At 38.1% G+C, this 24324-nt stretch overlaps 1 pseudogene; it reads left to right on the forward strand.

Moving 5' to 3' along the window:
* The first annotated feature begins 8696 nt into the window (after positions 1–8696).
* Positions 8697–16919, forward strand: LOC113911104 (annotated as a pseudogene).
* The last annotated feature ends 7405 nt before the right edge of the window (positions 16920–24324 follow it).

Genomic DNA, 24324 nt, shown 5'->3' on the forward strand with positions numbered 1-24324 from the left:
AAAATTTTTCCTGACGTCTTAATATTTCAAATTAAATAGATGATTCTGTCGTTAATTAAACAACTTAAATGTATTGTAGACAACTCAAATTGGACAATTTAAAAATGGCCTTATCAGAATTCATATCTATATCTACAGTCATATAAATGCAAGTTTATTTGCAAACCCCCTCATAGGAAAATTTGATCAGTACCAACAAACTCCCCCCACCCCCAGAAGAGAATACTAGACAAATCCCGGTGTGTTTTAACTAGCCAAGCAAGACTTAGTTAAATGGACATCTAAAGATTCCTTCTAGCAAAACTTTCCTTTACTAGGAGTTGAAATCTCTGTGCTATAACCACCAAAAGGTTAATGTGTAAGACTTAGTTTGTGGAAACCTAATCAGATGACCAGAGATGTTGGCAATTTAGGATCGGCTGGAATGGATAAGTGAACAAACTTTTGTAATCTAAACTATTGATCTGCATGTTTTACTTTACCCACAACTCATTCTTTACATGTGGGCTCAACCTTTTCAGTATTTGGGTTACTGGTTCAGCAGAAGCCTGGAAAAACATAACTTCGTAGTAATGAGAATGCTCTCCAACTGTGTATTGTTTATTATAAATAGTGGTGAACAGTGGTCAATAGTTTTATTTTAAAAAATGAATACGTGAGTTTTACTTTTGAAAATCATCAGTAGTTTCTAACATTTTAGCTTTTGATGTCCTCCTTTGTTAATTATTTAAAGAGTTATAAGCAAACATTTGAAAATGTATTCTTCAAATGTTCCTGGGACCCATTATAATTCTTCTGCTATGGGAATAATCTCACCCTTTAATCTATCAGCTTGCAAATTTATCTTTAGGTAGTTAAGTATTTTGTGTGTGCCCACCTCCCCTAAAATTTCCCTGGAATTTTGAGGAAAACCACTGGTCACTCCATCATAGCTCTTCAGCCTTCTGGAGTTCACCCTTTACAAACTCTGCACCTCCTCAACTGGGTCATCAGGCCTTAGAGGCTACCATCATTGGGAAACTATGGGAAGGCAGTCCCCATTGCCTGCCTAGGGTCAGGGACGGCAAATGGAACAGGGAGTAGTAAGGAAAGTCTTCTACCTAAGAACAAAGTTTTAGTCACCACAGACAAGAATTATTATATATCTGTTTTTCCTTGGGAACACTGTCATACATGTAGATTAAGTTCTAGAATACTAGGATGATAGTGTTTAACCACTTATTTGTGGTCAAGTGAGTTTTAGTGGCTCACCTGGGCACTGAACTTCTTTGAAAGTTGTTATATACATGTGCATATATGTTACATATCTATTATGTATCTAGTTATATGCTATATTTTTATATAAAACTTTTGTTACACGGTCATTTAGCCTGAACCTTTGATTAAGAACAACATATTGCCAATTACACTTGACGACAGAATTTGCCACCCTTAAAATCGAAAGAATTAAGTGATGTAGGAGTTACATGTTCAGAGAAAAATAATGTCGGTTGTTTTTTTTTTTAATCATGTCACCATAGTATAAAATCTGGTCATTGATCTGAGTTCTCTCATTTTACAAATTGTCCTTAATATTTAGTTGAACAACAGCTAACTCATGGTTCTCTCTACTAGGCTATTATTGAATCATTCAATTTTGTATGAGGAATAATTGTTTCACAAATAATTTAAGTCTTTTCAATATTTTAAAAAAGCTTTTGTACCTCAGGTGAATTCCACATATTTGTGAATAACTAATTAGTGAAATTCTAAATGGAATATTGATTAAAATGTGTTTTTAAGACATTCTTGAAAATTTGAAGAATCCTGCTATCAGTATTCAAAAATGAGATGTCCATAATTACTTTGAGGAGGAGATTTTTCTAAAGTCTGCAATAAAAGAATTTAGGAACTCTGAAATAAAACCTGGGCAATTTAGTTCTTGGAAATGGATTTTAGAATACATTTAAAATGGCATTTTCAAAACTTAAACCCTAGGATTTATTTCCAATAGCAGGTTATTAAGGTATGTTTATCAATAGATCATTGTTCTTCTTAAACATAGTTTTAACCCAGATGAGAAGTTGATTGTTGCATTAGTTTTTGAGTTCTGAGGATTATAGATATGTGCCATTTATACTGTCTTGCACACACAGAGGAAAAAAGTCATTTTGAAACAGAAAACTGCTTCATTCCATAAGCATGCCATTAATGCATGATCCAGGATGTCATAGTTTATGAGATAATCAAATTCCTAGATGAAGCAACTGAAAGCAGCTGCTTAGTTTAGAAACGATTTGGAGATATGTAAATTGAAGACAGTTGATTGAAAGAGAAAAAATGAATAAGTGTAAAGTTATTACTGAAAAAGCAAAATGATTAAAAATCATCATTATGACTGTTAGGTCAATTAAAAAATGTTATGCTCATTCGTCTTTCAAATAACTGCCTCCAAATCAAAGTACGGTTCTAGTTCCCCTATTAACAAGTACATGTTTGTTATTGACGGATGTACATGCCATCATTTTTTTTTAGATTTTTTTTATTTATTTATTTGAGAGAGAGAGAGTGAGAGATAGAGAGCACGAGAGGGCAAAGGGTCAGAGGGAGAAGCAGACTCCCCGCCGAGCAGAGCCCGATGCGGGACTCGATCCCGGGACTCCAGGATCATGACCTGAGCCGAAGGCAGTCGCTTAACCGACTGAGCCACCCAGGCGCCCTACATGCCATCATTTTTGAGACTAGGAATTTGAAACCCTCAGGAATCATCATAGAATGAGTGAACTAACATTCTTTGAAAATACCAGTCCGAGGAAGTTTGTTCACGATAATAATTCATGTTTATAAGGTGCCTTTCATTCAACTCTTAAGACTCTGTGTATAGATGTGTTTAAATATGCATGGTCATATATCACTGTCTTCGTACATCACAGCCCAAATGTTTCAATTCCATGGACATAAAGCAGCTCTTTATTTCGTGTGTGAAAATACAATCTCTACCCTTGCCACACAAATTCGCTACAAATGGCACCTTCTTATTTATGCTCTTATATTGCTTGTGCTGAAGGATTGTTAATGCAATCTTTTCTTGAAGCAATTTTTTAAAACTTCTTTAAAAACAAAACACCTGTGTTTTCTGGCAGGACAACAATGTATCAGCAAAAATAGCTTTATTTAATGACTGACTGTGGTTAGCTAGCGCCCCATAATTCATTTCATAATTGAAAAAAAATGTAACATTTGCTGACATCATCTGAGTGTTGATCTGGACCCATTGAACAGGGAGTTTTCCAACAAAAATGATTTAATTTTCCACTTCACAATTCAGGAAGAATTTAGGATTAGGGCATTCATGGAGTCTAGAAATGATTTTCATTTTCAGGATGTTAGCTCAAAATTTGGACAGGAAGGAAGACTGGAACATAGTCTAATTTTCAAGGCAAAATTTCATCTGTAAAATTTCACTTCCTTTTATGTATACCGATACCAGTCTGAGATCAAACATATTAAACTCTGAAGAGAAAAAAAATAAAGTTAGAAGTGAAAAATCTAATGGATGAGGAGAGATAGAGTTAACCAAAGTTCTCTTCTGAAAGAGTTTCTTAAACAAATATGTACTCACTTGATTCTTGTCTACCTGGATTTCCAATCTATTTGGGAGTTTGCAGTGCAAAATACACATGAATTGCATCAATGATTATTTAAAAGTGATGCACTATCAGTTGTAATGACATTATTTGATATTAATATGGCAATAGGTTCAAAATTTTATATACTGCACTGCAAATATGGGTAAAGAATACTAGCCTAAGCTCTCTTAAGAAAGCTTATCTTCATATCAGAGAGGAGGCAGAGGAACTTATTTCTAAAGTTGTCATCATCAATATTTTTGTCTCATCTCACCTAAATAGTGTCTTATGAATACCCTTAATTCTCTGTCTTCTCTTGGCTGGACTTGTCTTCCAAAGTCATGATCTGGGTTAAACCCATCTGTCTGCTGATGCTGTGCTAGCATCTGAGCAGCTGAAGTGGCTGGAACCCCCACCCCCCAAAGACACACACAACTAACTGTGTGTCTTGGTCTCTCTTGAAGTTCCATAGCTGCAAATCTAAGCTGGGCACTCAACATGTCCAGAATCTCACTCAACTTTAATAATATTTTCACCTTCCTACGTTCCTATCTTTGTCTGCTCAGGCCATTAAGATAAAAAATGCCATAGATTGAGTGGCTTAAACACAGAAATTAATTTCTCATAGTTCCAAACGCAGGGAGTCTAAGATCAATGTTGGCTAATTCCAGTATCTGGTGAGCGCATCCTTCCTGGTTTGCAGATGGCTGCCTTCTCGCTATGTCTTCACATGGCACAGATTTTCTCCCTCCTTCTCTGTCTCCCTCCCCCTCTCTCTCCTTACACTGTCATGTCAGTGTCCCACATTTATGGTCTCATTTCACCTTAATAAAAGAAATAAAAGCTGCCTTTTATTTCTTTTATTAATCTGCCTTTTATTTAGGGTCTCCTAAAGACCCTATCTCTAGATAGAGTCACACTGATGGTTAGGGCTTCAACATAAAAATCAGGGGAGACACAATTCAGTCCATAGCAATTCCCAAGTGATCATTTCACTCCTTCTCTTTGAAACTGTTATCTTTTTTTTCTTCTCAGTCTCTCCATGACCTTCCTGCTTCCTGTAAGCTTATATTTATTGGGAAAGTAGAAGCATTTAGACAGGAACTCCCTTATCGTCTACCATGAAAACTTGCCTCGTGACTCCTACAACTTCCTACTCTTTGCTATGGATGATGTGTCTTGGCCCACATCAAAAGACAGCCTGGTCAAAGACTTCCACGGTATTCCAGATGCTTGCTGGTGACTTAGTTTCTATAATTATTCGCTCTCAGGTCCTGTCCTTTGAATTTCTGTCCCATCTTTCTGCTCCTCTTCATTAACATTTTCTTCAGACTTATCTAGAGTTGCTGCCTTTACTTTTTCAACTCACATTCTTCCCTAACAGACCTCAACTGGACATCTGTCCCTATAACATCATTGACTCTGTGCTTGTCAAGATTATTGATAACCACTGCAAATTAAACATTGGGGGCCATTCTACCATTCCTTTTTTGCTTGCACTCTCAGCAGTATTCAGCAAAATTGATCACCACTTCCTTTTTTCTAAAAAAAATATTTATTTATTAAAAAAAAATTATTGTGGGGGCACCTGGGTGGCTCAGTCGGTCAAGCATCTGCCTTTGGCTCAGGTCATGATCCTGGAGTCCCAGGATCGAGCCCCACATTGGGCTCCCTGCTCAGTGGGGAGTCTGCTTCTCCCCCTCCCTATGCCCCTCCCCACTGCTTGTGCGTGCATGCTCTCTCTCTCTCTCATGCTCTCCTCAAATAAATAAATAAGATCTTTTTAAAAAATTTATTGTGGTAAGAACACTTAACCCGAGATCTACCCTCTTAACCAATTTTTAAAGTATAGAATATGGTATTTTTATCTATAGGCACAATGTTGTACAGTAGATCCCGAGAATGTATTCATCTTCCTTCATGAAACAGTTACTTTTCTTGGAGTCCATGACACCATACTCTCCTGGTTTCCTTCTATTTCACTGGCTACTTTTCTTAGTCTCCTTTGTGAACTCCATCTTCTCCTGTGTCTGCATGCTATAGGTATGAGCAATCCAGGGCTCTATCTTGGTCTTCCTTCTTTGCTCTATGCAGTTCTTCAAATCAACCTCATTAATCCCATGGCTTTAAACACTGTATGCTGATGATTTCCAAATTTTTATGTTCAGCTCCAACTTCTCTTCTGAGCTCCAAATTATGTATCTAAGTCCGTATTAGACATCTCCACATTAATTTTAAATGGGTATCTTCAATTTAACATGGACCAAATAAAACTTTTATTTTTCTATTTCAAGTACAACCCCACTGGGTCTTTTTTTTTTTTTTTTTCAGTATATGGCATCACCATTTACCTAATTGCTGAAGCCAAAATTCTAGGAGTCAACATTGATTCTTCTCCTTCCTCACTCATCCTCACATCTGAACCCATTTCAAATCCCACTGACTTTACCTCTAAAAGTATTCTGAAAACTTCTGCTTTTCTCTGTTTCCACTGTACCCTTTCATCCCACCCACCAGAATCTCTCTTCTGGACTATTTCCATACTCTGCTAACCATACCAGGGCTTTCTCCTATTCTCTACCCCCAGGTCAAATGGAATCCAAGTGGAATGGGTATGTGGTAACCAGAGTACTTTTTATAAAAATAAAAATCAAATCATAACCCTCCCGTGCTTGAAATTCCTGTAATGACTTCTCATCAAGATCAGAATAAAATCTGAAACCTTGACCTAGAAAACTCCAGGGCTTGCAGCATTTTCAATGTATTCTTTGATGGAATTATGGTCAGCAAAATGATTTCACCACCAAAAATGATATTAGCTGTGAATTTTCATAGATATTCTTTATCAGGTTGGGGAAGCTGCCTTTTATTTCTAATTTGTTGAGGTTGGTTTTTTTTTTTTTAGTCCTTAAAGAGTGTTGAATTTTGCCAACTACTTTTCCTGCATCATTTGAGACAGTCATGTGGTTTTGTATTTTCTTCAATTAGTATGATATATTAGATTGATTGATTTTTATATGTTGAGCCTCACTGGGATCCATTTTACTTGGTTATGGTATATAATCCTGACATTTTGTTGGATTCAGTTTGCTGGTATTTTTGTTGAAGAATTTTTTGTTTTCTCATGAAGACTTTGTCTGGTTTTGGTAGCAGAGTAAAACTGACCTCATAGACTGAATTTGGAAGTGTTTCCTCCTTTCTTATTTTTTGAAAGAATTTGTGAACGATTGGTGATAATCTCAACTGGGTTATCTAATTTGTTGACATACAATAATTCATAGTATCCCCTTATAATTCTTCCTATTTCTATAGGTCAGAAAGTAATTACTATTTTAAAATCTTATTTTTAGAGGCACCTGCGTGGTATAGTCAGTTAAGCCTCTGACTCTTGATTTCAGCTCAGATCATGATATCAGGGTCGTGAGATTGAGCTCTACGTCAGGCTCCATGGTCAGCACAGAGTCTACTTAAGACTCTCTCCCCCTCTCTCTGCCCCTTGCCCCTGCACTCTCTCTCTCTAAAATAAATAAATAAATATTTTAAAAAAATCATCTGAGTCATAAAAAAGGAAAAAAAATCATCTGAGTCTTCTCTTTTTTTGGTTGTTTGACTAAAGGTTTGCCAATTTTGATGATGTTTTCAAAGAACAAACATTCATTGATTTTATTTGTTTTTCTATCTTTTAGTTCATTTATTTTTGCTCTAATCATTATTATTTTCTTCCTTCTGTTTTCTTTGCATATAGTTCCTCTTCTTTTTCCAGTTTCTTGAACTGAAAAGTTAGGTTATTGATTTGAGACTTTTCTTTTTTAACCAGTGTTTATCGCTATAAATTTCTCTTTAAATGCTGCTTTAGCTGCATTTCCTAAATTCGGACATGTTCTGTTTTCATTTTCATTCACCTTGAAGTATTTTTAATTTTGCTTTTGGTTTAGTCTTTTACCTATTGATTCTTTAGCAGTGAGTTGTTTAATTTCTACATATTTGTGAATTTCCCAAATTTTCTTCTGTTCCTAATTTCTGATTTCAATTTATTGTGGTTAGAGATCATCCTTTGTAGTATTTCAATCCTTTAAATTTATTTAGATTTGTTTTGTGCCCTAATATATGGTCTATAATGGAGACTATTTCACGTGTGCTTGAGAAGAATGTGTATTCTGTTGTTGTTTAGATTGTTCTATAGATATATGTTAGTTCTATTTGGTGTATAACATTGTTTTCTCTTTCCTTGTTGATCTTCTATTTGTTCTATTTATTATTTAAAATGGGATATTGGAATTTCCAATTATTATTATTAAACTGTGTTTTTCTTTCTTCATTTCTATCTGTTTTTGTTCATGTATTTGGGAGCTCTGTTATTATGTGTATATATATGTATATGTATATACATATACATATATACACACATATTTTTTTTGACATACTACATCTGAATTTTGCCATTTCATTTTAAATGCAATTTTCTTGTTTGAAAAACTCTATAAAAACCACAATACACTCTTGGGGTACCTGACTAGCTCAGTCCGAGGAGCATGTGACTCTTGATCTCTGGATCATGAGTTCAAGCCCCACATTGGTTTATTTATTACTTAAATAAATAAACTTAAAAAATATTTAAGAAAAAACCCACAATACACTCATTCTTATGTTGTATATCCGATCACCATAGTTTCCTATGTCTTATTTAATAAACTCTTAGAAAATAGTCATTAATGGGTCATATAGCTTAAGTCTTTTACATTTCCATCTGAATTTGTAAACTTTGAGTTATATTTCCATTTTGTTTCTTTGATTGCTGTCATTGCACTTCTTCCTGAAAACAAACAAAAATTGCCTGAATCTGGGAATCTAAACAAAGTCATCTAGATGTTCACTCTCATTCTCTCTTTCTCTTTTTCTCTCTCTCTGTATCAATCTCTCTTTCCTTTTTCTATTTATTCCATCTTGGTGTTGGCTTCTTTTTCAGGTGGATAAATTTTCCTAAAGCCAGAGAAAAAAGAGCTCTTCTTTTCAATGGTTTCAACATTCCAGGATTCAGTTTTACATCTATCTCTGAACCAGTGTGAGCAGAGATATTGATTGATTAGAATGATTGAACAGGCCTGGGACCGAGACCGCCTATGGAGCTGGTGGTGGGATCAGCCCCGACCTCCCACAGGAGCTGAGAGCTGGGGAGGAGGGCTTTCTCAAAGGAAAATTGAGGTGCTTTTATCAGAAGAAAGAAGAGATGCCGGGCAAGCAGAAGCTACAGATGATTGATGTCCCCGATGTGTCAGATCGTAAGAATCACAGAGCAAGTGTTGAAAACAGAGATTCCTGGGTGCTCCCCCATTCTTACTGAATCAGAATCGCTTAGAGGAGGAGTTGTCTAGAAATTGGTATTTTTAATAGTATTCATGACTGCTCGCCTTTTGTCACTGCTTCTACTATAATGTAAACAAGTACTTGGAATAGTCTCTTTTTCCATCTTTCTTAAAGATGTACTTCTCAGCTAGGTTACACACCCAAGCTAAAGAAGAGTGAAAAATTATTGACTGCATTTAAGTTGTGTCGATGTGCACTTGAAAATGGTATGGGAATGATCTGAAATAGATATTAATACTTCTCTAAACTATCAGGGAATTATTCATTCCCTTGTTGGACTTTTGTGACTTCTATAACTAATGTCATGTTTTATTTTTAAAAGAGGACAAATGAAAACAAAACAGAAAACTCTTCTAATTCATTTCTTTTTTTCTCCCAAAAGGCAAAACAGATAAATGGCTGTACTCTGTATTTGTTAGGAGGGGAGACCATATTTTTCATGTCTCTCTTTATACCCACACTCCTCATTACTAATATCTGTTTAAGTTTCATCACTAGAAGACATCCTTAGTAGGTTGAAAAGTCATAGTGAGCACCAGTGAGTTACTTGCTGGTCAGCTTTGTTAGTTGATTTAAGTGTGTGATATGTGAAGTGGCTCTGACAGTAGAGGTTTACTGCCTCTCTTGTGCTTTCATGAATGTTTATTGCCATCTCTGGATTCTGTGTACCTTGTGGATCTGAGTTTTAAAGCCAGTATGTACCAATGCTAAAGGAACTTGAGCTATAATATACATATAATAACATATATGTACTTATGGACAATTAGCACATTGGAACTCAGGCTTTAAAATGTCCAACAAGAATAACAGTAATAACAACAACTATACCAACAGCATTGTTGAAATTAAAATAACACTTATTGAGCATTTTCTATGTACCTATCTTTGTGTTAAACATATAACATGAATAATCTACTAAATCCTTACAACAACCCTACGAGGTAGTTGCTATTATTATGGTGTGGAAACAGAAGCATTAAAAAATCTACATAAGTTCACACAGCTATAAATGGCTGAGGCAAGTTTAGTAAATCTGTCTCCATCCGTATCTACCTACCCTCTCCTCTTAGTGAGTAATGGATATACAATGCCAGTGGGGATAGATATGTTTGGTAATAATGTATTTATTTGACACATGGGAGGACAAGATTAGCAGAATCATCTTATGTATATCTGAACCAATGACTTTGACTTCATTAACTCAGTATTTCACACAGCTAAATGAGCTTAACACAGACTTGGGTGTCTTAGAACACTTACTTGGAAGTGATTGAAGTCTTGCCTCTAGTTTGAAGCCTCCTGGGCTGGGAAGGAATGGACTTCAGGAGGCCCTGCTGTCTGTTGATGTGGGATAGACAAATTAGATTCACAGAATAAAGGCAAATGAACACGCAAGTAGAAACCTGCACCCTTTGAGTTCAATGAAAGCAAGAATGGAACTCATTCATTTATGGCCTCCACCAAGAAGTCCTCATTTATTCAACCTGTGTCTCCAAGGAAAAATTTTCATTTTTTTCATAAAACAGTTATTTCCACATTAATTTTATTTCTTTAAAAATGATGGTCAATTTTTCAAAAACTTCTTAGTCTTTTTATTAGCTTCTTGGAAAATTAGAAGTAGCCCCATTATCTCCAAAATTGGTTTGAATTAGGTATACAATTAGGAGTCCATCAAGTTGGAGAGAAATTTGAACTTTCCAACACCATTTTATCATCCTTTTTTATAAAACAGGTATCAACAAAAGAAAAAAGGGAAAGTCTGCCTCAACAATCCTATGCAAAGAACCTCCCAGTTTGTTTTTTCTTTAATTATTGTCAGTCCTTGAGAAATGTACATATCTGTTGCAATAAGCAGGAGTTGGGGCATGCTCTGTGAAGATGGGCCAAACCTCCTGCAGGACCGTGTGAATGGAATTCAGTATACACTGCAGCCTAAAAATATTGTAAGAGCATTCCATTCTTCTCATGAGACTTTTCTTCCTTTCTTATTCAGCTGCATTCAGATCTCTGTGGGGAGCAAGTGAGAGTGTGTGGATTCAATGAAATGTAAAAGCAGAGGAGACTTCCAGAGAGCCTTCTTTCCATCCCTAAAGGTCTTCATTTGTCTACAATGCTTGATAGATCAGTTTAGTCCAGAATTCACTGATACAGGAGAGATATTGACTTGCCCTATTGTGTAAACATAGAAAGCCCCAAATCGAAACCCCTGCCAGTGACCCCAAGCCCCAAGCTTTAGGAACTATGGGACTGAGACAAGAAATCCTGAGAGTCAACAATGGCACTGACAACCATATGTTATTGACTCAGACTGATTAGAAATTAACGCACCAACCCCAGAGGAAAATTTGCAAAGAAATCAGGGAGCGCTCATGTGTTCTATATTCTCAAGCTCTTATTCTTGCCTTGACTAGATCATTATTAGCAGAGGCAAGCAGAAAACCTGCAAAATATTTTTGTAACTTCTTTCCCTTTAAAATCGTTGTCATTGATAGATGCCCCATGAGAAAAGCTGGGATGGGACTTGGATGATTTATATTAAATTTTGCCTCTACTTCTGAATTGATGTGACCATAGAGAATTCATATCACCTCTGGATGCCTCTATTGTTTAAATTTACAAAGAGAGAGGTAATCATATCTTCCTCCTTTTTAATCCACCAAGACAGTTATCAATCAGGCTATAGGCAATGACGTATTGAATTCTGAGAAAGAAGGCTCTGATGAAATTCAGGGGAATACTTTTTTCCCCTTATTGTTGTATTTTCCCTTCATTAAGAATCAGTGTTGTTTCTTTGCATCCAACAGAGAGCAGGGAAGCACAGATATGTCCTGTCTTGTTCCTGGTATCTTCCTTCTCTCCAAAACATTATCAGTGATTTCACCAATAGGAAAGCAGAGTTTGGGAGGTTGGATTTGTCAGTTAACTTGTACTCCCTCTGCTGGTTGAATAGCTCATATTTCTCTTTCCATGACTCTTAGGCACTAAGATTAATTAATTAACTGATAATTGACTTATTCACTTACTTGAGTGAAGTTGAAAATTATGTGTATTTTTTTAGAGAATGGCCAACTTAGAATGGATTTGTGATATTGTATGTTTTCCAGTATTTGGAAGAGTTGTCATTTTATTTAGCACAAATGAGAAGGACAGGTTCATAAAACTAGGTTTTATTGCGTTATTAAGTTGTGTTATTAAGGATTAGCAAATCTATCCAACTCCAACCTTTTGATGGTACATACAAGAAAAGACATAATAAATAAATACGTATCTGGCATAGGTATCAACCATTGTCTTTAAAACACTGGACGGGTAGCTTGATACACATGGGAGCAGTCTGATAAAAACAAGCAGAACAATCAAATATGTTTAAATTCATGGGTTCATAATAATCTGAACAAAAGCCCTAATTAGTCACCCTTAAATGATGATAAAGAATCAGTTAATTATTTTGAACACTGGTAAATAAGAGGAAAGAATCAAGAAATTACCTGTCTTTTCTGTATGAATTATACTATTGAGTAATCTAAAGTAGATGAAAGAAGTATTTTTCTTTATATAAGTATTGCAGCCAATAAATGTAAAAGATGATAAAGGTAGAATATCACCATCTTTCAATCCCTAATCAATTCATGTATCTAGGCATCAAGCATCAAATGCTACTTACATCACAGAAAGAGCTAGATCATGTGCCTCCTGATAAAAGAATACATCACCACCTATGAACTTGCCAAAGGTGTACAACCTGAGTCTGATCAAGCCTCTGGATCCAGCTTCCAATTTGCGGAAATATGGAGGGCAGAGGAAATGTTGAACTACATCATGAGTGTGCAATCAGCAAAACTCAAACCGTGGGAATCTTTACAAAAAAACCCAAACCTTTTATTTCATTAAAAAATTTGCCTTTAAAATTTTTCTCTTACAGCTTTTCAGATGGAATTCGAAAAGGATTATGATTATTGTGGGAGAGAGCATCATTTTTTGGTTTGCTTAAGCATAAATGGATTGGCATGGTTTATTTAATTAATCTGCCACAAATGCAGCAGCAGCAGCATTAAGACACATTTTATTTGTATGACTCTTACCTTCATAAGGCTATATAGTTTTTCATGTTTATAAAAGTGTGGACAATATTGCTGATACTTTTTTTTTTCTTTTTAACAAAATCTAAATCACACACACACACACACACACACACACACACACACACACACACACACATATTTATGTAAACCAAACTAAAACCTGTGTTTCTCTCACTGAGTTTCCTTGAGAGAAGAAGCCCTCTAATATCTGAGAATGAGTCTTTGGCCATTTTTGTTTTTTTTATACAATGAATGATAGATTTTTAAGGTGCTAAACATGGACTTGAAAACTATTTATATATTAACACCTAGACTTACTGAATATTTCCAAAATAATCAAGTTATATCTCGTTCTTTTGAAGAACCTGGCTACCACTAGAGAAACTTAGAACATTCCACAGACACGGTAAGGACATGTATACCTAAAGATCACTTGAAAAACAAGAGTTTCAAGTTTCTGACCCTACCATACATAATGAAACTGATTTGGCCAAATGAGAGGCTTAAGTTAGTTAAGTTAGTGGGCGACAGTAAAGAAGATCTCACAACGATGAAAACACAGAGTTCTAAATATTGGAAATCCTTCAATAGCCAGTAGTTGTTAGTCCAGCTATCTATCAGAATTAGTGGGAGGGAGTGTGTGTGAATGCTTTCAATAAATACTGATGACCTGTCCTTCCCAGGTCTCTAGGTGTGGATCACAGGCAACAAATTTTTCAAAGCTCTCCAGATAATCTCCATGTGTGGCCATTGTTAAGCACCACAGATCTACATGATAATTTCTCAACACATTGCAAATTCTGGGGAAGTGTGGAATGGTTTATTCCTTGATCAGAAGGTCTGATTTAAATATGGAGGGCAATCAGCAAGGTTTGCTCACTGGCAATTCCTTTATTTCATTAAGAAGGCAGTGCTGCATGGGGGATTATGTGAAGGCTCCATAGATATTTTGCCAGAAGTCTGTGGCACCAGAAAGTGTGGAAACTTTTCAAAATGATATGTTTCCAGACTACAGAAGGTTTATTCACTCAGGAGCATGTGAAACAAGTGCTTCTGGGGGTCTGGGAAAGCTTTTTACATAGGGCATTTACGGGAAATGAAGCTAGGAAGGGTTCCTTGCCTCCCTTTCTGTTTTTATTTTCTGAAATGTGTCCTTGGAAACTGGACTGATCAAGGTATAATGACAGTCACATGAATGACCTGGAATGATGTTTCCCCTAATGAAGGGCAGTTTGGTAAAAGCCCAAAGATCACACTTTACATCAAATCCTGATGTTCATGCTCTCTAAAGCCTTCCCTCTCATTGATAACATCTTCCGGTTTCTTTTGATACAGAGGGTAATTTGCCATGTTGGGAGGCATTTTCTTTGCTCAGTTCATCTGATCCGAAACAAGGGTGGTGTGTGGGGTGGAAGTGCTTTCTGGACACTGTGGCATTTTAGAAAAAAAAAAAAAAAAAAAAAGACCAGCCTGTGAAGCTCATTCTAATTTATCAAAAGCTGGCAGGCTTGGCTACACTGCAGATCTAGCAATCTACTTCAATGTAAACATTTTAATTACTATTTCTAACATTTGGCTTTCATTAAAAGTTAGAGAAAAACTTAAAAAAATTTTCATAAAGTAAATACTGGAAAACCCCTTTAAAAAGCCTACCCCCCAACACACACACACACACACACACACACACACACACATGCACACACACACACGGTTTTGATTTAAAGACAAAAAGAAAACTTTATAAACAGAAGAAGAACAAGAACAAGAAAAAGAGTGGGAGAGAGGGAGTGAAGGAAGGAAGGAAGGAGGCAAGGAGAAGGAAGGATTATAGAAAAGGAAGATAAAAGGAAAGTATGTATCCTTATCTTAATACCACTCATAAAAATTAACTTGAAGTGGATTAAAGACTTAAGCATAAGAAAGACCTGGTATGTAAAACTCCTAGAAGAAAACATAGGGAAAAAGCTCCTTGACACTGGTTTTGGCAATAAGTTTTTGGACATGATATCAAAAGCACAAGCGATCTAAACAAAAATCAAGTGCGACTACAACAAACTAAAAACTTCTGCACAGAAAAAAAAAATAGTAAAATTAAAAGGCAACCTATAGAACTGAGAAAATATTTGCAAACTACATATTGGGTAGAAGGTTAATATCCAAAATATATGAAGAACTCATACAACTCAATAACAACAACAAAAAACAAATAACCTGATTAAAAATAGGCAGGGGACCTTAGCAGATATTTTTCCAGAGAAGACATCCAAATGGTCAACAGGTAATGAAAGAATGTTCAACATCACTAATTATCAGGGAAATGCAAATGAAAACCACATTAAAAAATCACCACACACCTGTCAGAATGGCTATCACCAGAAAGACGAGTTAACAAGCGTTGGCGAGGATGTAGAGGAAAAGAAAACTTTGTGCACTATTGGTGGGAATATAATTGGTTAAGTCACTACAGAGAATATTACTGAGGTTTCTCAAAAAATTAAAAATACAACTACCAGGGGTGCCTGAGCGGCTCCATTGGTTGAGTGGCCCACTCCTGATTTTGGCTCAGGTCATGATCTCCGGGCGTGAGATCGAGCCCAGCATCAGGCTCTGTGATGGGCTTGGAGCCTGCTTGGGATTCTCTCTCTTCCTCCACCTCTGCCCCTCCTTACTCATGCTTGCTCTCTCTAAAAAATAAATAAATAAAAATATAACTACCATATGATCCAGCCATCCCATTCTTGGGTATGGGTCCAAAGGAAATGAAAACAGGATTTTGAAAAGATATCTGGGCTCTCTGCTTCTCCCTGCTTGACAGACAGCCGCATCTTCTGGTGCAGTACTAGCCACATCCCCAAGATAGGGTGGTGAAGATTGGAGTAAATGGACTTGGCCATATTGTGCTCCTCGTCACCAGAGCTGCTTTTAACTCTGGCAGAGTGGATATTGTCACCATCAATGACCCTTTCATTAACCTCAACTACATGGTCTACACATTCTAGTATGATTCCACCCACGGCAGGTTCCATGGCACAGTCAAGGCTGAGAACAGGAATGTTGTTATCAATGGAAAGCCCATCTTCTTCTTTGTCCAGGAGTGAGATCCTGCCAACATCAAATGGGGTGATGCTGGTGCCAAGTATGTTGTGGAGTCCACTAGGGTCTTCACCACCATGGAGAAGGCTGGGGTTCACGTGAAGCATGGGGTCAAGAGGGTCACCATCTCTGCCCTTTCTGCTGATGTCCCCGTTTGTGATGGGTGTGAACCATGAAAAGTATAACAACTCCCTCAAGATCGTCAGCAATGCCTCCTGCACCACCAACTGCTTGGCCCCTCTGGCCAAGGTCATCTATGCCAACTTCGGTATCAGGGGGAGGACTTATGACCACAGTCCTTACCATCAGTGCCACCCAGAAGATCATGCACAGCCCCTCTGGGAAGCTGTGGTGTAATGGCTGAGGGGCTGCCCAGAGCATCATCTCTGCTTCTCCAGGCGCTGCCAAGGCTGTAGGCAACGTCATCCCTGAGCTGAATGGGAAGCTCACTGGCATGGCCTTCTGTGTTCCCACCCCCAACGTGTCAGTTGTGGATCTGACCTGTTGCTTAGAGAAAGCTGCCAAATATGAAGACATCAAGTATCAGGTGAAGCAGGCACCACAGGTCTCTATCAAGGGCATCCTGGGCTACACTGAGGACCAGGTTGTCTCCTGCAACTTTAACAGTGACAGCCACTCCTCCACTTCTGATGCTGGGGCTGCCATTGCTCTCAATGACCACTTTGTCAAGCTCATTTCCTGGTATGACAATGAATTTGGCTACAGCAACCAGGTGGTAGAACTTATGGTCCACATGGCCTCTAAAGAGTAAAAGCCCCCCCGGGACCACCAGCCTAGCAAGAGGAAGAGGAAGAGAGAGGCCCTCCGCTGTTGGGGAGTCCTTGCCCCAACTCATCCTCCAACATACTGAGTATCTTCCAACCTCCGTAGTTTCCATCCCAGACCCCGTGAAGAAAAGGAGGGACTTGAGGAGCCCTACCTTGTCATGTACTATCAATAAATTATACTGTACCCAGCCAAGAAGAAGAAGGAGGAAGAGGAGGAGGAGGAGGAGGAGGAGAAGTAGAAGAGGAAGAAGAAGAAGAAGAAGAAGAAGAAGAAGAAGAAGAAGAAGAAGAAGAAGAAGAAGAAGAAGAAGAAGAAGAAGAAGAAGAAGAAAAGAAATCTGTATTCCTGTGTTTATTACACAATAGCCAAGATATGGAAACAACCTAAATGTCTATCAATGGATAGATGGATAGAGAAGATGTGGTACATATACAATGAAATATTATTCAGCCATGAGAAAAAAGAAAATCCTGCCATTAACTACGAAATGGATGGACCTTTAGGGCATTATGCTTAGTGAGATAAGCCAAAGAAAGATAAATATTGTATGGTATCTCTTATATGTGGAATTTGTAGGACAGACAAATTTGTAGAAACAGAGAGTAGAACGATGGTTACCAGGGGCTGGGGGAACTGGGGAGATGTGGATAAAAGATACAAACTTGCAACTAAAAGGTGAATAAATTTTGAAGATCTCACACATAGCATACTGATTATAGACAATGCTCGATTACATACTTCCAAATTGCTAAAAGACCAGATCTTACATGTTTTCACTATACAAAAGAAATGACATGTCTGTGTGTGTATAAATTAATAGATGACTCTGTCCCTTACCCCCAAAAAAGCTGTAGCAGCGTTTGATGAGTTCTCCCCATCTGGCTCTGAAGGTCCCTGTTAAGTTTGATTTGGCAGAATGTACGTTACTGGATAACACAAGATACAACTTTATTTATCCTCCTTTACCAGGAGTGTTAGTTTCAGTTGACATGTGTTTTTTTGTTCTGATATGCAGCTCTGCACTATATGGTTAGCCTTAGTTGAAAGACTAACTTTATATTCTAGAAAGTAGTAACACATCAAGATCATAGCAGTTCTTCACAAAGCAGAGAAGGAGCAAAATAGGTTTGGGAGGTGGTGGAGGATGATAGTAGGCTGTAGACTTTGGATATTACCTTGAGTGATGTGGAAAACCACCGAAGTGGTCAGAGGAGAGGGGTGATATAACCTGGCTTATATTTTAAAGCAGCCACCTTGATTACTGGGTAAGGAATAGACTATGGAAGGCAAGGACAGAAGCAGGAAGATCGGCTAAGAGAAGACTGCAATAGTCCAGGAAAAAGACAACTTGCACGAGGAGGATAACAGTGGAGGTGGAGAGAGGTATGGGAATACTTTAAACATAGACGCAACAGGATTTGGTGATGGATTGGATGTTAGAGAGAAAGAGGATACGGTTTTGTTTTTGGAGCACTGAAAACGACAGCAGCCACTAACTGAGATGAAGGAGGTCACTGGAGGAACAAGTGTTAAGATAGAGATTTGGGGTTTCCTTTTGGATGTGTTAAGTTTGAGAAACCTATTAAGCTCCCGCGTGGAGAAGGCAGCATTTGGTGGCGTACAGACTCAATTCCTCAGGGAGTCTGGAGTTCAGGGGAGAGGCTGGGGCTGGAGATAAGAACTGGGGTCAGATCCCAACAGTGCAGCATGTCGTGTTGCTGTAGAATATTGGCGAAGGCATTGCTTATAAAAAGGTGACTTTTAAGACTATTATATTACATCCTTTTGAGTTGCCTTTTTTACTTTAGACTCTTAAGCTATTATACTTTAAAAGTTTTAGCTTTTTTATTTTCATCTTTTATATGTATTTACTATGACTTATTACAAGTATCATGCTTTATGTATCTCCAGATCTACTCTATCCCCAGAGAAGTGCTCAATACATATCAAGTTGCATGAATTTTATGTTTTTGTGTCATCTTTAAAATGGAATCCAAAAGGTTTTCTATATTGTTTGGTAGGATTTGTGAATATCTTTGATGTTAAATTTCTCCCAGAAAAGCTAATCTCTCACATTATATGAAAGGTATTGGGAAAATATGATTCAGAACCTTAAGCAATCACATGAGGAAAACTGAGGCCAGAGACCACTATTGAACCTCCTTCCCCCACTCCGTCTGGACACCAGTCATGACCTAATGCAGGACCTAGGTCCTGGTAGTGTGTGGGATGGAAACAGCCCTAAAAATTCTGGCCAAGTTCGCCCAAATTTAACTACGTAAATGCTCAAGAGGCCAGACTATCATAGCAGGTCTGGGGGCAGGTACTAGTAACTGATGGCTTTAGAAGTTCTGGACCAAGTATAATCAAAAGAACAAGTAAAATGTCCATACAGTTTGACTGACCAGCCCAGGTAAGGTTGAAATTGTACTTCCTGTGTTCTTCCAGAAGGGAGAAAACTTAAGGTCTCTTCCCGATGGCACAGTCATCTTCTGAGAGTTACTAGGAACTGGAGGTAAACTAGCACTTGCTTAGATCCTTGTTTTGGCATCTGGTATTTGATACTTCTGAAGCCATGGAAATCAGAAGAAAGATGGGACTTAAACAAAAACAGAAAGGTTATAACTTCACCACTTGGATTCTGGCTTTCTGTGCACTATTTCACTCAGCAATGGTTTTATTGAACCCCGACTCTGTGACTTACAAAATTGGGTTTTGTTATTATTCTTGTCAATTGCATGTATCAATTTATTAAAAATTAGAAAATAATTGCTTTATTACTGTTATAATTAATAAATCAAAGCAGCTAACATCAGCAATAGAACTTTGATAGAATTTAACTACAAGCAAATTCTTCACAGTGAAATAAAAGTATTCACTGAAATAGGATATTAAAAGACAGTAAGTTGGAAGAAAAAGTTTTGTCCATACATGGCAAACAAATGGGTCTTCTTTGTAGAGAAATAGCATATGCATTGTTTTTATTTTTTTTAAGATTTTTTTTTAATTTGAGAGAGAGAGAGAGAGAGAGCACAAGCAGGCAGGGTGGGGCAGAGGGACAGGGAGAAGCAGACTCCCCGCTGAGCAGGGAGCTCGAGGTGATGTGGGGCTCCATCCCAGGGTCCAGAGATCATGACCTGAGCTGACGGCAGATGCTTAACCGACTGAGCCACCCAGGCGCCCCTGCTTTTATTTTGCTTTATTTTTTCATATGCATTGCTTTTCAAAAAAATACTATAAAAATAGAAAAATAGATAAAAGAATTAAATTATTCAAATAAGAAATGTATGTGACTGATAAACATGAAAAACCTTGAATATTACCAGTAATAAGAATTTTTGCAACTACAAATAACAACAAAATACTATTTTTCCCATTAACTATTTATGAATTGGGTTTTGAAGTTTGCAGATAAGTTGTATCTATATACCTATCAAATGAGTTGGATGTGAATTAATGAAGTGGACAAGAGGGTAAGGGTCCAAGAGAAAATCCAGAGTACTAGAAGTCTGAAGTAGTACCTGGCAAGTACTACAGTGCTGGCGTTTACCATGCAAGAGCGAGAAGAAGAATGTAGAGTGAGCCAAGGTAAATATGAAGGGTCAAGATTATAGAGGACTTCGGGTAGGTACTGGTGAAGACCTTTTACTGAATCCTGAGGGTGATCAGGAGTGAGTGAAGGATGGGGGTGAATTACAGTTTTTCGGGAGAGCACTTTGACCCTGAAGGCAAGGTGAGGCTGAAGACCGGATGACCCCTCAAGCACTTGTAACAGGTGAGCCACTGAGATGGAGGGGGCTTGAATCTAGCCAAGAAAGAAGGGCTGGAGAGGAGATCAACCAGAGCAATAAGGAGTTTCTGCAGCACCTCTCCTCAAGTTTCTAGGGATTAACTTATGATATACACTTACATTCAAAGGAAAACACCACCAAAGACACACTCAGCCTCTTCTCAATTTTCACATAGGTTCGCCTTGGAAGTTAAGATGCCCCTCCTTTTTGTCTCCCCTAGAATAACCACGGTATGAGGGTAGGAGGCTGTTATTCCAGAGCTGGGTGTAGCTTGTGGTCAGTAAAATTTGTGGGCTACTTTCTGCATGTCACTGTGGTTAGCTGGTCCTCACCCTGGCTGGAGGTATCTGATAAAGCAAGGATTTGGACTCGAGTTATAGGTACCTCCTATCTTAAGGCTCCTGCCCAGACCCTGGGGAGTTTCCTGGAACACTGAACTCTATTGCCATACTCTAATCAGCTCTCCTTGAAATGGCAACCAGGGAGAGATGGGCTCTGAGGAGAAAAGACCCTGTAAGTCTCAAGAAAGACTGAGAGGGTTTTCTTTTCTTTCCTTCTTAAAAAAATTTTATTAACATATAATGTATTATTTGTTTCAGGGGTACAGGTCTGTGATTCATCAGCCTTACACAATTCACAGCGCTCACCACAGCACATACCCTCCCCAATGTCCATCACCCAGTCACCCCGTGCCTCCCACCCCCCCCTCCACTCCAGCAACCCTCAGTTTGTTTCCTGAGATTAAGAATTCCTTATATCAGTGAGGTCATATGATACTTGTCTTTCTCTGATTGACTTACTTCTCTTAGTGTAATACCCTCTAGTTCCAACCACGTCATTGCAAATGGCAAGATTTCATTTTTTTGATGGCTGCATAATATTCCATTGTATCTATACACCACATCTTCTTTATTCATTCATCTGTTGATGGACATCTAGGCTCTTTCCATAGTTTGGCTATTGTGGACATTACTGCTATAAACATTGGGGTGCAGGTGCCCCTTCGGAGCACTACATTTGTATATTGGGGGTAAATACCCAGTAGTGCAATTGCTGGGTCATAGGGTAGCTCTATTTTTGACTTTTTGAGGAAACTCCATACTGTTTTCCAGAGACTGGAGAGGGTTTTCAAATCCACATTTGGAATTTATTTTTTGCCTTTCCATGAACATAATACATCTGGTTATTGCCCTCCTAATTCAACCTCTTTTTCTTAAGAAAAAATGTTGTCAATAACTTCACAAGTTGATCAAGAAATATACAATTTCAGTTTTAAATTATGAATTATACTTCAAAATTTATATAACTAACATTTTTATTTATTTAAAAAATTTTGCGACTACTATTTTTTAAATGACAGAGAAGAGTTAGCAGATCTATGGCTAATATTTAGAAATATGTATGAGATCCTTCATGTTAAGTTTAAGCTGAGCCACTCAGAGTTAGTAAGAAAGCATATGAGTAGAAATTTGGCAAAATTAAGAGTCAAGTACTGAACTAAAGTCAAAGCAGTTCTCTGCTGGGTGACTGGGAATGAATCAGAAAACCCATAAATGTGAGGACAGGTGTTTCAGAGGTGAAGGTGTACAGAGTACAAACCTAAAAGAGAATATGTGTTCCCTAGGTATTTTATAAGTAAGGAATTTGAAAGCCAAAGCAGTTAACTGCCTTGGCAAGGTCACATCATTAGGGGCAGAGCCGGGATGAACACTTACCTCTCTTGACCCAAAGCCCATTCCTTTTTCAGGTATCCTATGTGACGGGTATGGAATTGGAGATTGCAGTGTCTCTGGAGCCACACAGAGAAAGACACCAGCACAGAAAAGAGGTAAGATTATATGGGAAAATAACAAGGACAGAGCTGCCAAACTGAAATAATAGGTCTGATTACTTTGTTCAGGTTGTAGAAAACAACAGCGGTCTCTCCAAGCATAGAGAGAGGAGGAGGGGGACTATTGACAGAAGGGTGCTCTGGGCTCTTATTTGGTGTTTAGCCCAGAAAATTGTGTAAAAATCCAACTTTAAGAAAAACCTTCAGGTGATAATTTTCACACACACACACACACACACACACACACACACACACAGCAAAGAAGCTTATCTGATACAAGACTCTACCACATTGTTAAATAATTATATTGCTCTTCTAATAGCCAGGGAGGAGGGTGGAGATCTGTTAAATTGTACAATAGACAAGGCACTACACGGAATCTAGATAACAGCCAACAGAACTGGTTATAAAAAGATTAGAAGCTCTTGAAGTTAACCAAACAGAAGGAGCAGATAACACACATCTGCAAGTTCTAAAGGCATGAGCAAGGAAGGGTGAACCCTAGGACTGCAGCCTACACACATGGAAGGTTGAGTAAGAATCTGACTCAATCAGGTGTCAACTGTCTAAGATATTTTGGTAAAACAGTTTTCTTTCTTTTCTTTTCTTTTCTTTTCTTTCTTTCTTTTTTTTTTTTTTGAGAGAGCAAGCATGTGCCCATGGGGGTGGCGGTGGGGGTGAGGGGCAAAGGGAGAGAATCCTAAGCAGGCTCCACACCCAGCACAGAGTTCCAGCGGGGGCTCAATCTCACAACCCTGAGATCATGACCTGAGCCCAAATCGAGTCAGATGCTTAACCAACTGAGCCACCCAGGTACCCCTGGGTAAAACAGTTTTCTAAGCAAAGTTGGTCTAAATGACTAGTTCTCAGTTTTGGACAGTCTTCTGAAACTGAGTCACAAGACTTTTATTTTTTTAAGATTTTCTTTCTTTCTTTCTTTCTTTCTTTCTTTCTTTCTTTCTTTCTTTCTTTCTTTCTCTCTTTCTCTCTCTCTCTCTCTCTCTCTCTCTCTCTCTCTCTCTCTCTTTTCCTTCCTTCCTTCCATCCTTCCTTCCTCCCTTTTGAGAGCATGTGAGCTGGGGGTGGGGCAGAGAGACTGGGAGAGAGAATCCCATGCAGACTCCCTGACAAGCAGGAGCCCAACGCAGGGGCCCGATCTCATGACCCCGAGATCATGGCCCAAGCCTAAATCAAGAGTCAGAAGCTCAACTGACTGAGCCACCCAGGCGCCCAACAGACTTTTATGCTAGGTGTGAGAAAGAGCACTCCAGAGATCTATGACTCATAAAACTTAAGGGTAGTGTTCTAACGAAGTGGAAAATAAAAATATAGATCTAAACTCCTAGAACAGGTAATCTCTAGAGTCTTAATTCTAAGACCTACCCTGATGTTATCCCTATTGTATAGACCTCAGAAAGGATTGGTTGATTTGGATGGGGCCATTCTGGTAATAAATAAGTGATGGATAGGAATTACTCCTGGTTGTATCTGATGCTTTTCAATTTTGCGTACACCACAAAGTAGACTAATGGGAAGAGTTACAACTTCTCATTTTCTTCTCTGTCAAGATTGGAGCAGAGGGAGCAGCAGAAGATGCTTACAGGAGGCAGGTCAGTTCACCCTGTGTCAGTTAACATGTGCTTGGAAATCATATGCCACAACATTTTCCAGGTAGTTTTTAAGGGAACTTAGAAAGAGTTTCCTAGACTCAGGACCCCAAGTACTGTGCAGACAGCAATGGTTCCTCCATAACTACAGGATAAAAT

This window comes from Zalophus californianus, chromosome 12, assembly GCF_009762305.2.
Source record: "Zalophus californianus isolate mZalCal1 chromosome 12, mZalCal1.pri.v2, whole genome shotgun sequence".
In the NCBI taxonomy this organism is placed as follows: Eukaryota; Metazoa; Chordata; class Mammalia; order Carnivora; family Otariidae; genus Zalophus; species Zalophus californianus.